General features: G+C 43.3%; 1 pseudogene across 1 annotated transcript in view; it reads right to left on the bottom strand.

The window, feature by feature from the left end:
• LOC311173822 (large ribosomal subunit protein eL27-like) overlaps positions 1 to 14,062 on the bottom strand; it is a 754,061-nt pseudogene that overhangs the window by 409,504 nt on the left and 330,495 nt on the right. The gene's annotated exons all lie outside the window — the stretch shown is intronic.

Consider the following 14,062-nt stretch of genomic DNA (forward strand, 5'->3'; position numbering starts at 1 on the left):
CCTTTCCACAATTTCCCTTTGAGACATTTCATTTTCCCTCAGGATGATTGCAGATGGTCCTTTTTCTGAAGGTTGCTGCCATAGATGACTGAAAATGTGGTTAATACCAGTGACTTCTGTCCAGCCCCGCATCAAAGAAAGAATACTGGGTTTTTACAAGAGCTGCCTGCAAACTAGTCATGTGACCTTGGGACAGTCTCATGCACTCTCTGGACTTGGATTCCCTTCCATGGCAAAAAGAAGAGTAGACTTAGGTGGAAATTGGTTTGCCTTTGGATATGGGGCACTGAGCATGTGGCCCCTAGCCTGAGCCCATCAGGGACAGGGGTGGGGAGCCTCCATTTTCCAGGGCCTCTCAAATCTCCATGAAGGAGGATCTGGGACCACATGGATGTCACATGACCCAAGGAGGCCAGAGCTCTGTTGAGTCTCAAGTCTCCTTCCCTTCTCCGTCCCCCGTCAGTCAGAAACTGGCTCCTTCTCCTGTGGGCATATGCAGGTAACTGGCCAAGTACAGAGAATAGCTTGCTTTAAGGCTTTGGGGAAGTGTAAGTAAATAGATGGCACCAAATCTTTTTTTTTTAAAGATTTATTTATTTATGCATACAAAAACTGGGGTACAGGCCAGAAGTGTGGGGGGGTAAGAGGATTCACCAGAGACAGAGTGGGGAACAGAACAGGCAGATTGACTGAAATACACTGCTGAGGGGAGCCATGGGCGAGGCAGGAGAGGTCTGCTGAGCCATGTGGGTAACTCCCTGGCCCGGAATTGAACTCATGCCACAGTGGCTGCTGATAGCTTCATAGATTGCGTCTTAACCCCTTGCACCACCAGGGAGGCCATAAGGCACCAAATCTTTATGACCAAAACACCCACAGAGTGGCAGTATTCTCTGTTTAACTTGGTGCTGCTGAGCCGGCAGTTGGACAGACAACCCATTCTATAACATCGTCAATCTACTCCCTGGTTAAGTCCCCAGCTGAAATTTCTCTTGTGGAACTCTGAGGTTCCAGAGCTGGGCCTTGCCATGTTTGCCCCTGAGTGACTTCCACCATTCCTGCAGAGCCTGGCAGGAGTCAGCACCAACTGCAGGCACCCAGGCTACCCCCATAGGTAGTGATGCCCTGTCCCTAAAGGTGTCCAAGAAGAACTGAAGACATTATTGATTAGGGAGAGTATAGTCTTAGGACTACCCAGGTGGAAGGATGGACCAAGTCCCCCCTATGTAAAATGTGATTGGTGGACCAGCAACGGTGACATCATCTGGGAACTTGTTTAAAATGGAGATTCTCAGGGGCCTCCCTGATGGCCTAGGGGTTAAGTCTCCGCACTATCACCCCTGTGGCCTGAGTTTGATCTTTGCCAGGGAGCTAACCCACATGGCGCAGCAAACCTCTCTTGTCTCACTGGCTGCTCCCCACAGCAATGCATTTCAGTAGATCCGCCTGTGCTGCTCCCCACTCTGTCTCTGGTGAGTCCTCTCACCCCCGCCCCTGCACCTCTGGCTTACACCCCAGTGCTTCTATGCAAAAATAAATAAATGAATCTTAAAAAATAAAAAAATGGAGATTCTCAGACCCATACTTATTGAAACAGAATTTGCATTTTATTCAGTTCCCCGAGAGTATTTATATGCCTATTATTAAAGTTTCCAAAGCATGGAACTAAATGATCCTAGGATCCTTAAAATCTCAGACCATCTAAGATTTCATAAAAGCCAAACTAGAAACTAGTCATGAGACTTGTTTTGTTTAAGCTATGGGGTGGTTTTGTTTTGTTTTTTTAAAGATTGATTTATTTATGCATACAAGAGCTAAGGTACAGGCCAGAGATGCAGGGAGGCGAGAGGATTCACCAGAGACAGAGTGGGGAGCAGAACAGGCAGACTGACTGAAATACACTGCTGAGGGGAGCAGCGGGCGAGTCAGGAGAGGTCTGCTGCGCCATGTGGGTTGCTCCCTGGCAGGCCTGGGATCAAACTCTTGCTGCAGAGACTGTGGAATGCTTCATAGTGCTGTGCTTAACCCCTTGTGCCACCAAGGAGGCCCGGTTTTGTTTTGTTTTGAGCTAACATTTAAAAATCAAGAGATGCCACTTCTTAAAAATGCCAGCTAATTTCCTTCTTCTCTTGCAATCAAAAGCTCCACAGAACGGCAACTGGTGAATTTGTGCTGGAGCTAAAGAGCCATTGTCACCTCTCTCCAGGGTTTCACTTTTCAGTTCTCATGGTCTACACCCTTCCCGCAGGACTCCAACACGCCAAGAGTTTCTGAACATCCTTTATGTATCTGTCTGGTGCCTGTAGGCATTTGAGTCAGAACTCCTTGAACAGCTGAAGTTAGAATTATAGATGTTCCTGTCGGTTACTTTGCCTGATTTGTGAAACCCACAAACTTAATGATCGCCCCCTCCTTCCTAAAGGCAGAAAAGGAACATGTAAGAAATTTAAAATCCAGCACTTGTAGGTCCTGGCTACTTAAATGGGTCTGCCGTAGCGAGTAATTTAGTGCAATTAAAAAAACATTTTTAACAGAGTTTGGAGATGATGAATTAAAGATCCTTTAAAACCTTATGCACAGACACAAACTATTTTTAAAATTAGATACTTATCAAACATCTCTCTTCAGACTTTCTCTGTACTTAGGTCCCAGGGACTGAGGGCACATTCTGCACTGCTGGCCCCCACTGGACCTGCTGGCACAGATGTAGCATGCTCTCTCTCTCCTCTATCTCATCCCTCCCTCCCCCTGCACCCCAGATTTCCCTTCTCCTCCCTCCTTGCTTTTGAGGGGCCTGGGGATAGTTAATAGCCTGTGATTCATAGGAATTTCCGGGACTGAGTCATCTGGGGTTAGGTGTGGAAGTATCAATGTGGGCAAGCTGGGGCGGGGCATCCCCCAGAGGAGGAAGATGAGCTGGAGCCCCAGAGGAGGATGAGCTGGAGCCCAAATCTGGCTGGGGTAGATGTGGGGGAAATAGGGCTGATCAGGACATTTCCACCCTCAACTCTACCTTGTTCCCAAACCCTGGTTTCAAGTGAGCTGATGTGATGGGGGGGCAGGGGGTTGGAGTCCTGTCTTCCTCCCCAGCTAGCAGAACGGGAGAACTCGGGGACCTCCTACCTCAGAGCTCACAGAGCTGGTGGAAAAAGAGAAGGGGACAAATTAAGCTGCAGTCTCCTGTTTCTCCCTCTCTTTGTCCTCAGTGTCCTCTTTCTGTTCAGCAACTCCTCCCTGCATTTCTCTGCAGTTACCCCATTTCTATGAACCTTTTTGTTACTGGGCCCAGTTAATATCCTAGAGCTCTGCTACCCTCTGACTCAAGTCTCCTCCACCAACTCACCCCTATTGTTCCTGGGCCCTGGGCAACTCCCAGCCTAGGGAACACCTGGCTTGGTCAGCAGGCACTCCCCAATTTCAGATGTGTTTACACTACCACTGCCAGCCTGGCTGACCAGGAGCTCACACTGGATACTGCCCTGGCCTTTGGGATGGCTTTGTAGCTGGGACCAATAATGGCCAAAACAGGGGCCTTTGGCAGTTGCTATTGTTTAGATCCCTTAGCTAGGATTCCCTATCATATCCCAGGGCTCACCTGGCACTTTTCTCTGCACTGCTCCTCAGCCTCTGGGCCCTATCCCCCACCCCCTCCTTTAGTGGACCCCAGCATCTCCCATTGGGGACCTGTGATGCTGCCCTGGGGATTGTGTTCACCAGAATCTTCTGGACTGTGCACTGTGGACATCAGCCATGTGCCGTGGTGTTGGATCCTGGGAGCATGAAGGCAGAAATAAAGGCGTGATTTCTTCCATCTCATGGTGTGTTTCCTTTTGGCCCGGATGGTCTGAGCTCCCCCATTTCTGGAATATTCAAACCTGGTAGGGCCAGGAGGTCTTCAGGTAGGGGTGAACCCTAGGGAAGGTAAGTTGGGGTCAATAACTCCTCAGGGTAACCCCTGTGCTCATGGGGTCTTTTCTGAGGGAACCAAGCAAGGAAGCCTCAGCCCTTTCATACTTCTAGAAAAGTTCAGGGTTTTTGAGGCTCTGGAAATAAATGGTGTGGCCTTCTCTTTTGGTCATAAGGAGAAGAGAGGAAGAAAGTGAAGGGTAGAACTTGTCTATGGCCATGACCCATGGAAGCCAGATTCCAAGGCTGCAGTTACAGGTTCCCTAAAAAGAAGAGTTAAGCCATCGGTGTCTGAGCAGGACCTCACCAACAATCCACACTCTCCCTCCAATCCCTGCTATGGGGGCATCGAGCAGGACAGAGCATGTCAAAGCCACCAATGGAGGACCAGCCCCACCATCACCCACTGTCCCTGAGCCCAAGTGTCACTGACCCAGGCCTGATTTTTCTCACATTGTGCATCATAATGGGCACTGGTGGTTCTGCCTTCCTAGCATCCATCCACTCAACAGTGGGTGGATTCTCAGTCCCTGTAGAACTGGATGGAGCTGACCCCAGACCTCCCCCTCTGGCCCTGTCTAATCGCCATCCTTCTGGATGGCTCCAAGGACAGCCAGGTGACCTGGCGACCCCCAAGAGGTTTGTACTGAGACGTTACTGAAAGTCGAGGGAAGAAGGACACCCAGCAGTCTTATCTCCACAAAGACAAGGCACAGGACACATCAGCAGAAACTAAGTGTTGTTGCCACTGTTTAAGCCTCTGCACTCATTGGGCCTTAAGCCAGATCTAGCTGTTCCAGTGCCATGGGCTGGAGAGTTGTTTTCTCTACTTAAGCCAGATTGAATTAGATTCTCTGTTCTCTTAGTCAGAAGTGTCCTGACACTCCTCAAAAGGCTGTGGAATGAAGTGAGGGTTAGACTGGTTTAACAGGAAAGAAAAGAGGAAAATATTGGCTTGGGAGTGAGGAAGGGAGTAAAGGGTGAAAAGACAGTCTCTAAACCTTGACTCCACCAAGAGTTGTTCTGGGCCCTTCCCCCCGGGGTACAAGTGTTATAGAGAGATTTTCACGCACTAGTAACTGCTGGAAAGGCACTAGTGGGAAGGGAGACAAGGGAGGGGGAGCTAGAGAACAGGTTCCCTTCTCCCATGCTTCTCCCATGTGCATAGAAGCAGACACAAGAGGAGGGGTTCCCTTGGATAGGGGGACGGGGAACCTTGTAAGAGGATTAGAGTTGGGCAGGATGGGCCTGGGAATAAATACTCTTGTGGATCAGGTAGCTGAAGTTTCCATTGAAGGTTTCTGTTTTCTTAGTAAAATAGAAAATAAGGTCATCCTTGGAGCATATGGGGAGGGAAGGAATATGTTTTACTGGGTGCTTCATGCCTGCCAGAAACTAATTAAGCATGTTACTTGTAAAGCCTATTTAATACCCTCCACAACCTTATGAATCAAATACTTTTAGAACTCTATTTTACAGATCATAACATTAAGGCTCTGAAAGGTGACAACGTGGCCTAAGGTTACCTGCTTTCTAAATGATAGTCAAGACTATAATTTTCACAAGAACTTAAACTCTATACTATTAATTAAAGATGCAAAAACTAGTGGGGCCAAGTCCCCAAGGAATGGAAGTAGCCTTAGATAGAGTGGGCAAGCCTTTTCCTTGGAGACAGGAGGCAGACATTATTAGTGGGAAGAAAAGGGAACCAGAGGGATTCCTTCTTGTGTCTTCTGTGTTGTCAGGCATCAGGATGGCACGTGTCTGCCAACAGTAAGATGAGCAGGGTGGGAGGTCAGGTGAGGATCTGAGACCAGCAGAGAGAAAATTCAGGAGGAAGAGGTTTTTGTGGAATCCGAGACTTCTAGCATTCCAGAGCCCAGGATATCTGAGTTTGGAGACCCTGAGGAAAGAGCCGCTTTCTGGTGTTAGGTATTCTCAGAGCTCAGTGCCAGAGAGGACTAAGAAGCCAAATGGGACATGAGCACAAGGAGTGATACAAAGTTTCCCTTAAAATAGATTTAATGAGGGCCTCCCTGGTGGCACTGGAGTTGAAGTCTCAGGGCTATCAAGCTATGGCCAGCCACTGTGGCATAAGTTCCATCCTCTGCCAGGGAGCTACCACATGGCACAGCAGACCTCTCCTGTGGTGCCCTCTGCTCCCCTCAGCAACGTATTTCAGTAAATTTGCCTGTTCTGCTCCCCACTCTGTCTCTGATGAACCCTCTCACCACCTCCCACCACAAACCTCTGGCTTACACCCCAGCTCTTGTATGTATAAATAAATAAAAATAAATCCTTAAAAAGTAAATAAATAAAATTAAATTAGAGTTAATGAAATTTATAAAACACAAAGGGAAAGGAAAACTGCAGAGAGGGCCTCCCTGGTGGCACAAGGGGTTAAGACACCACCTATGAAGCTATCTGCAGCCACCGCAGCACGAGTTTGATCCCCAGCCAGGGAGATACCCACATGGTGCAGCAGACCTCTCCTGGCTCGCCCACTGCTCCCCTCTGCAGTGTATTTCAGTCAGTCTGCCTGTTCTGTTCCCCATTCTGTCTCTGGTGAATCCTCTCACCCCCTACACCTCTGGCCTGTATCCCGGTTCTTGTATGCATAAATTAATAAATCTTACCCAAAAAATTGCAGAGAAAGGGAATCCAAGGGTGTCTGTTAGGGTAGGAAAACAATAAAACATTACTATTTTCTCTTAGACTCACTGCACTTGGGTACGGGAGACACACAATACTGATTTATAGTATGAGAATGACCTACAAGTAAAATAAATATTTAACATATTTGGAAATGTGCTCTTCTTGAATATGGCATTAAACAGCTTTTAAAAATAGTGTTCCTTAGGTTTTTGCCTTTTTTTTTTTTTTAAGATTTATTTATTTATTTATACAAGCACTGGGTACAGTCAGTAGTGTGGGAGGGTGAGAGAATTCACCAGAGCCAGAGGGGAGAGCAGAGCAGGCAGAGTGACGAAGTACACTGCTGAGGGGAGCAGCAGGCGGTAGAAGAGGTCTGCGCACCATGTGGGACCCTAGAAGGGGCCGGGGATCGAACCGGCGCTGCAGAACTTCACAGCCCAGCGCTCAACCGCTGCGCCACCAGGAATACCCATGTTTTTGCTTTTTTAAAGTTTCATTTAGATTCACAGAGAGAAGTACCAAATGTTGAAGGGTCCACTATAGCCTAGAAATGCTGGGCATTGTTGGCATGGTGAACTAGCTAGGTTTAAAAATGTTTAACAGGGCCTCCCCGGTGGCGCAGCGGTTGAGCGCTGGCCAGTTCGATCCCCGGCTGCTCCCCAGCCACCGGAGGAGGGATCCACATGGCGCGCAGACCTCCCCTGCCGCCCGCTGCTCCCCTCAGCAGTGTACTTCGGTCCTTCTGCCTGCTCTGCTCCCTGCCCTGCTCTGGCTCTGGTGAATTCTCTCACCCTCCCGCGCTTCTGACTGTACCCAGTGCTTGTATAAATAAATAAATCTTTACAAAAATTAAATGTTAAAAAAAATGTCTAACAGCAGTAATATACAGAATGGATAATCCTGCATTTATAGTTTCTTTTCTTTTCTTTTTTTTTGTACTCCAAGGAATGCTATCATTAATTCATAGGTTTGTAGCTTTTATTTCCAACTCATCTGCATTCTCAAATAATCAGTTATTATCAAATATAACATTGTATCTCAAACTAATTCTATAAATTAGCAATACAAATTGTATTTCAAATATTACATATGCAATACATTTTTAAGACAGAAAAAACTATAATTAGTATTGTCTTCTATTTTTTTCCTATCTAGCACTTTAAAAGATTTATTCCCCAATCTCTGCTTAAATATGTGCCAAAATAGGACTCAAATATTTTATTTTCCCCAACTCCATCTCTTATATACCTTTATTCCTTTCTTCCTCTCTTCTCACTCAACCTCAAAAACGTTACTGAATTTATTAATGTCAGGTAGTTTTTGTAAGTATTTTACTTTGTCAAATCATCTGCATGTAAATGCAGGATTTGATTTTATAGTTCTGACTTGCTTGATGACACATCGTTCCCTTATGTTCTTTCCATTTTGTTGAAATAGCTCATTTCCTCTTTCCTTATGGCTAAATAGTATACCACCATGTGGATATAGCACAATCTTCTCAACTGAATGGCCTATCGGTGAACATTTTGGTTGCCTCTTTGTACTAGATATGTAAATAGTGCTGCAGGAAACATTGCAGAGCATATGGTTTTTTGCATTGATAGTTTCATGTTCTTTGGATAGATGCCCAAGAATGGATGGATAGGTTGTACATTACTTCCATTTTTAATTCTTTAAGATAAATCCAGATCACTTCCATAATAATTGCATCAGTTTACATTCCCACCTACAGTGTACCAGGGTTTCTCTTTCTCCACATCCTCAAAAGCACTTGTTATTTTCTGTCCTTTAATTAATTAATTAAAAATATTTATCTTTGCATAGAAAAACTGGGGTGTAGTCCAGAGGTGCAGTAGGTGAGAGGATTCACCAGAGACAGAGTAGGGAGCAGAACAAGCGGATCTACTTAAATACACTGCTGAGGGGAGCAGTCAGTGAGACAGAAGAGGTCTGCTGCGCCATGTGGGTCAGCTCCCTGGCCCTGAATCAAACTCAGGCTATAGATCATCAGTTGGTGGAGTTGGTAGGTCATGGTCAGTGGTAGCACTAAGACTTAACCCGTAGGCTACCAGGGATGTCCCTATTTTTGTGTCTTTTTAATACTAGTGCCATTCTCCTGGGGTGAGATGGCATCTTGTTATGGTTTTAATCTGCATCTCTCTTATTGGAAGTGTGATGAACATTTTTTCATATATCTATTTGTTACTGACCTAACCAGGTCATATTGCTCATCCTCGGAGAGTCAGACTCTCAACCATGAGGTTGTTTCCACAAAGGAAGCATTTTATAAGCAAGTGATGCTAAGCCTGGAGGACAGCAGAGTCAGTACTCAGGAAAGGCTGCCTCCTGGAATGGCAGTTGAAGGATGATTATACAGGAGAGAAAAGAATGTGGCAACATGCAGGAGTGGAGAGACTTTCCTTCTCCAGCCCAAGGGATGCCGGGAAGTCTAGGGGTAGTTGAACACATGACTACTGATAATGTTTCTGAAGTATTTGCTCTGTGTTCAACAAAAACACCCATAGGTGTCGATCAGGCACTGATATTATCAACATACTTGGAAGGAACATAAATATTTCATGAAGCGTTAGGCAACCCATCATCATAGCCCTGTGGAACATAGTGTTGTGGCTTCTCAGGTGGCAGTCACATTCCTGGTTCAGGCCTGACCTCAGGTAGCAACTGTTAGGAGTCCTTTTTTTTTTTTTTTTTCATAAGCTTTCCAGTTTTTCCTCAGTTACATGACAAACCTGTATTTCTAGAGTATTTGTTAGATTCCTTTTCCTGTGAATTTCTATAAGTACAAAGCAGAGTAAATAATAGTTTCTATAAATGGCAAAATACTTTAAAATGACCACAATTTAAGATCAGATTATGACACAGTGGATAAGGATTTTTGCTCAATTTTGTGACACACATATTTTAGACTAATAACCAGAACTAATCAGTACTATTATACCTGAAACCATTAGATTTTAAGAAGTTTCTGCTAATGTTAGAGCACTCTTATTAACTCACACACATGCTAAAAAAGCTTTAACATTCCTCCTTAAGCCAATGCTTCCCAGTGAGTTTCAATAGACCCTATTGGGCCCAATGTTTAATATCTCTTTTCACAAAGACAACAATTTTTTGAGTTATCTTTTAAATGGGAGTCCTTCCAAGACCTCCCATGGGGAAAAAAAAATCAATCAAAGACCTTTATTTTAGAATTCTGATTTCTGCCAGAGGCTTAACACACATGGATTTTTATAAAACAATACTTAATTATCCAGAGTAGCAATTTAAGTTTTTACGAGCAAATCTATTTCTCTGACTAGACTCAGTAATGCTGACGTAACTACATATTTCTCAGTTAGTCAAGTCTGAGGGTAAAAGAACACCAGATTTTCACTTACCTAAGTAGTCTTCAATCTGTTAGTAAAGGTTGGTAGAAGAAGTTTAAGAATATTGTAGTAGTTGATAGAAAATTAGTTTGATTTCACATAACTACACTACTGATATTAAAGCTTAATTCTAAAAACCCTTATAACAAGGCATTTCATTTGTCTAGCTTGACCACATAAAGAGTGTCTCTAAGATCTCTCTCTTAATCCTTTTACACATTCTATGGCTTTCCCATCTCTACATCATTTCATTTTAAATAACCACTTTCATCTTGAGACTAAGTCTTTCTTAGAACTTCAGAAAAATATATCCTTCCTTATACATCCTTTCCCCACCTTGAACACACACATCTTACTTTAATGGGTGTCATTCCATCTTAATTTTCTACTTCTAGATTGTGACACTGTAGAAGTATGTTATGCCGACATCCCTTTAGATTTGAAGACTTAGAAGTAACTTTTCATAAATTCTAAAACACGTGCCTCAAAAAAACTGTAGGTGACAAAAACACATTTTACTGATAGACATTAAATTATTTAGTTCCCTTGCTATTATTTAGTTCCCTTAAATTATTTAGGGGCTAAAAGTAAATCTAAAAGCTCAAGAATTTTATTATTTATTTTAAAGATTTATTTATTTATGCATATAAGAGCTGGGGTACAGGCCAGAGGTGGTGATGGGGGGGGTGAGAGGATTCACCAGAGACAGAGTGGGGAACAGAACGGGCAGACTGACTGAAATACACTGCTGAGGGGAGCAGTGGGCAAAACAGGAGAGGTCTGCTGCGCCATGTGGGTCAGCTCCCTGGCTGGGGATCGAACTCGTGCTTCAGTAGCTGTGGATAGCTTCATTGGTTGAGTCTTAACCCCTTGCACCACCGGGGAGGCCCCTCAGCAATTTTAGATATTCAATGAATTCCCAATATCAGCAAAGCCTCAATTTTTCATAAGAGATTTGGGAAACTACTTAAATAATGATAAAAGGGACAGATTCAAAACGGAGTTACCAATTGTAGCTTTAGTTTCTCCTTGGGGCATAATCCCCAATTCAATTGTAAGGGTGCAAAGGAAATCATCCCATACTACTCTGGGTTCTTTGAGGTTGGTGAATAATTAAACAAGCATTAAACAAAGCTGTAAGAGGGAAAAATCATAGAGAGGCTTAATAATACCATGTATCCCTCCCAGTGTACAGGAGAGATCCAGCATGACTGAGGGACTCACATCTGATGTCAGAACCCAGCTTAAATGAGAGGTTAAGGGAATACACTGGGAAATTCAGTTAGGGTGTTCACTGAGGAAAACAAAGGCACTTCTTCCTTCTCCATTGGAAAGAGACAAGGGGAACAGGTCCTCCCAGAAAGAACACCACAGAGAGACGCTCAAATACAATCATAAAGCCACCTCCACCCAACTTTTAGAGCCCCTCCTATGAAATAAACTTCTCTAGAGTCATGTTTTGGGGATGGCAGAATTTTGGCCTGATGCACAATTGAACTGGTAAGATGATTTGCCAAAAATAGTCTTTACTTTAATCCATAATTTAATTTAACCTGTCTTCGAGAGACTAATCTCTGAGAGATGAATAATTGGTCAAGATTCTACATCATTTGTTTAAATCTTTATCTTAAGCAAGTCTGGTTTTATAATGATCTTTTTTTACATCAAGCTGCCATTTCTGACTAGGCTTAACACAAACAATTCCCTATTGAGCTTATTTCTTTTAATATCACCCAGAAAACTTATGAAACCATGTCAGTTACTTTTCCTCATTGGATACCATAGGCAAATTCCAATTTAAACAGAGCATAAAAGTGTGACACTCAATATCATAGTTTCAAAGGCATTTGTGCTTTAAATTCAAATATTGAATTTTGTTTTTTCTTTTTAAAAGATTTATTTATTTATTTATACAAGAACTGCGGTACAGGCCAGATGCGTGAGAGGGTGTAAGGATTCACCAGAGACAGAGCTGGGAACAGAACAGGCAGACTGACGAAGTACACTGCTGAGGGGAGCAGCGGGCGCGGCAGGAGAGGTCTAGGTGCCATGCGGGACTCTTGCCTCGGGCTGTGATCTAACCGGCTCTGCAGAGGCTGCACCGGACAGCTTCACAGCGCTGCTCTCAACCGCCTGCGCCACCAGGGGAGGCCCCAAATACTGAATTTTGAACTGGTTCCCTTTTATCAAAAATCCTAGCTTGGAGGTTTTTAAAAAGCATTTTGAGTTAATATCCATTACATTAAAATTTACATTTGAACTAATTCCAAAATTATTATCCCCAGGCAAAAGACACAAAAACAGGCACAGAGATATTTTAATTTTCACTTTGCTGTTCATTGATCCTAATCAACCCTTAAAAATATTTTTCTTTAAATGTAAAGTTTTGATGGGACAAAATGGATGAATCTTGAGGTAATTGTGTTGAGTGAAATCAGTCAAAAAGTGAAAAACAGATTTCAGATGGTCTCACTCATCTGCAGAATATAAATACCTTAAAAAACAATTACACACAAACAACAGAAGTAAAAATTGGTTACCAGAGGGACGAAAGGGTAGGGTGAAAGGCGCAGGGGAGGAAGGCAGATGGGGAAAGGACGCTCATGGTTTGATGGAGGGAATAAAAAATATATATATATAAAGAAGTTTCCCATCAGGTAAGTTCAAAACTATAACCAGTAATAAATACAACTGTACATACACTACAGTGGCTAAAATTATGGGCTAATAAGTTCCCCCAAAATTAGTTAACTAATAAATTGACAACTAGTTGACTTTTCTCATCGTGGGTGAGAAACCATGAATGTGCAGAAGAGAAGTCCTCCATAATTTTTTTTTTTTCATTTCCAAATATTTGGGGGCTGTTGTTAGCCACATTCATTATCTACTAGTTCCTTACCATAAACCATTGTAAAAGTAAATAAATATTCTTATGTTTAAAAAAAATGAGGTTTTGGGGGCCTCCCTGGTGATGCAAGGGGTTAAGCACCGCACTATGAAGCAATCCGCAGCCTCTGCAGCACAAGCTCGATACCGGGGCAGCCAGGAAGCAACCACATGGCGCAGCAGACCTTTCCTGACTCACCCACTGCTCCCCTCAGCAGTGTACTTCTTGTCAGTCTGCCTGTTCTGTTCCCCACTCTGTCTCTGGTGAATCCTCTCACCCCCAGCATCTCTGGCCTGTACCCCAGCTTTTGTGTGCATAAATAAATAAATCTTTTTTAAAAATGAGGTTTTCAATTTAACATGCAAGCCACATTTCTCTTTTCTTTATTAATTCATATTTCTCAATACAAAATTTAGATTGAGGGCCTCCCTGGTGGTGCAAGGGGTTAAGATGCAACTTATGAAGCTATCTGCAGGCACTGCAGCACGAGTTTGATCCCCAGCCAGGGAGCTACCCACATGGCGCAGCAGACCTCTCCTGACTCACCAGCTGCTCCCCTCAGCAGTGTATTTCAGTCAGTCTGCCTGTTCTGTTCCCCATTCTGTCTCTGGTGAATCCTCTCACACACCCCCACACCTCTAGCCTGTACCCCAGTTCTTGTATGCATAAATAAATAAATCTTAAAAAAAAAACAAAATTTGGATTGAGAATTCTCTGAATTTCCACAGGTCCAATGAGCAATTTAGTTTTCCAACCTATCGACAAACATTTTTTATCGCTTACTAAAAAATCCAAAGTAGTTTACTCCCAATACAAGATATAACAACAGGTGGAAGACGGACAACAGACAAAAGTAGATAGAGATCTTAGTTTCAAAATTGTTTCTGTGTTTAATAGTTGACAAAAACTCTGTTTATCTCCTCACATGTCTAAGACTAATAATATCCAAGGAGAGAGATTCCCATTCCTTAACAAATCCTGGCATCTCTACTTATGTTTAAAAGTGTCCCTTTCTCTGTTTTTGTTTTGTTTTTTCTTTATTATCTAGTTAGCTTCTGGGAAGGCTGTTTGCAATACTGGTTATCAATGTTCTTGTGTCAGTCAAAAAACTTCACTCTTTGAATATTATTTTGAATTTGACCAAAATGCAAATAGAAAGGTTTTTATAAAAACGAAGCCATTTAAATCTCTTGTTACGTTTTGATCAATATGAACAGCAAATGCTCTG

Source organism: Talpa europaea (genome assembly GCF_964194135.1).
Source record: "Talpa europaea genome assembly, chromosome: 7".
Lineage (NCBI taxonomy): Eukaryota > Metazoa > Chordata > Mammalia > Eulipotyphla > Talpidae > Talpa > Talpa europaea.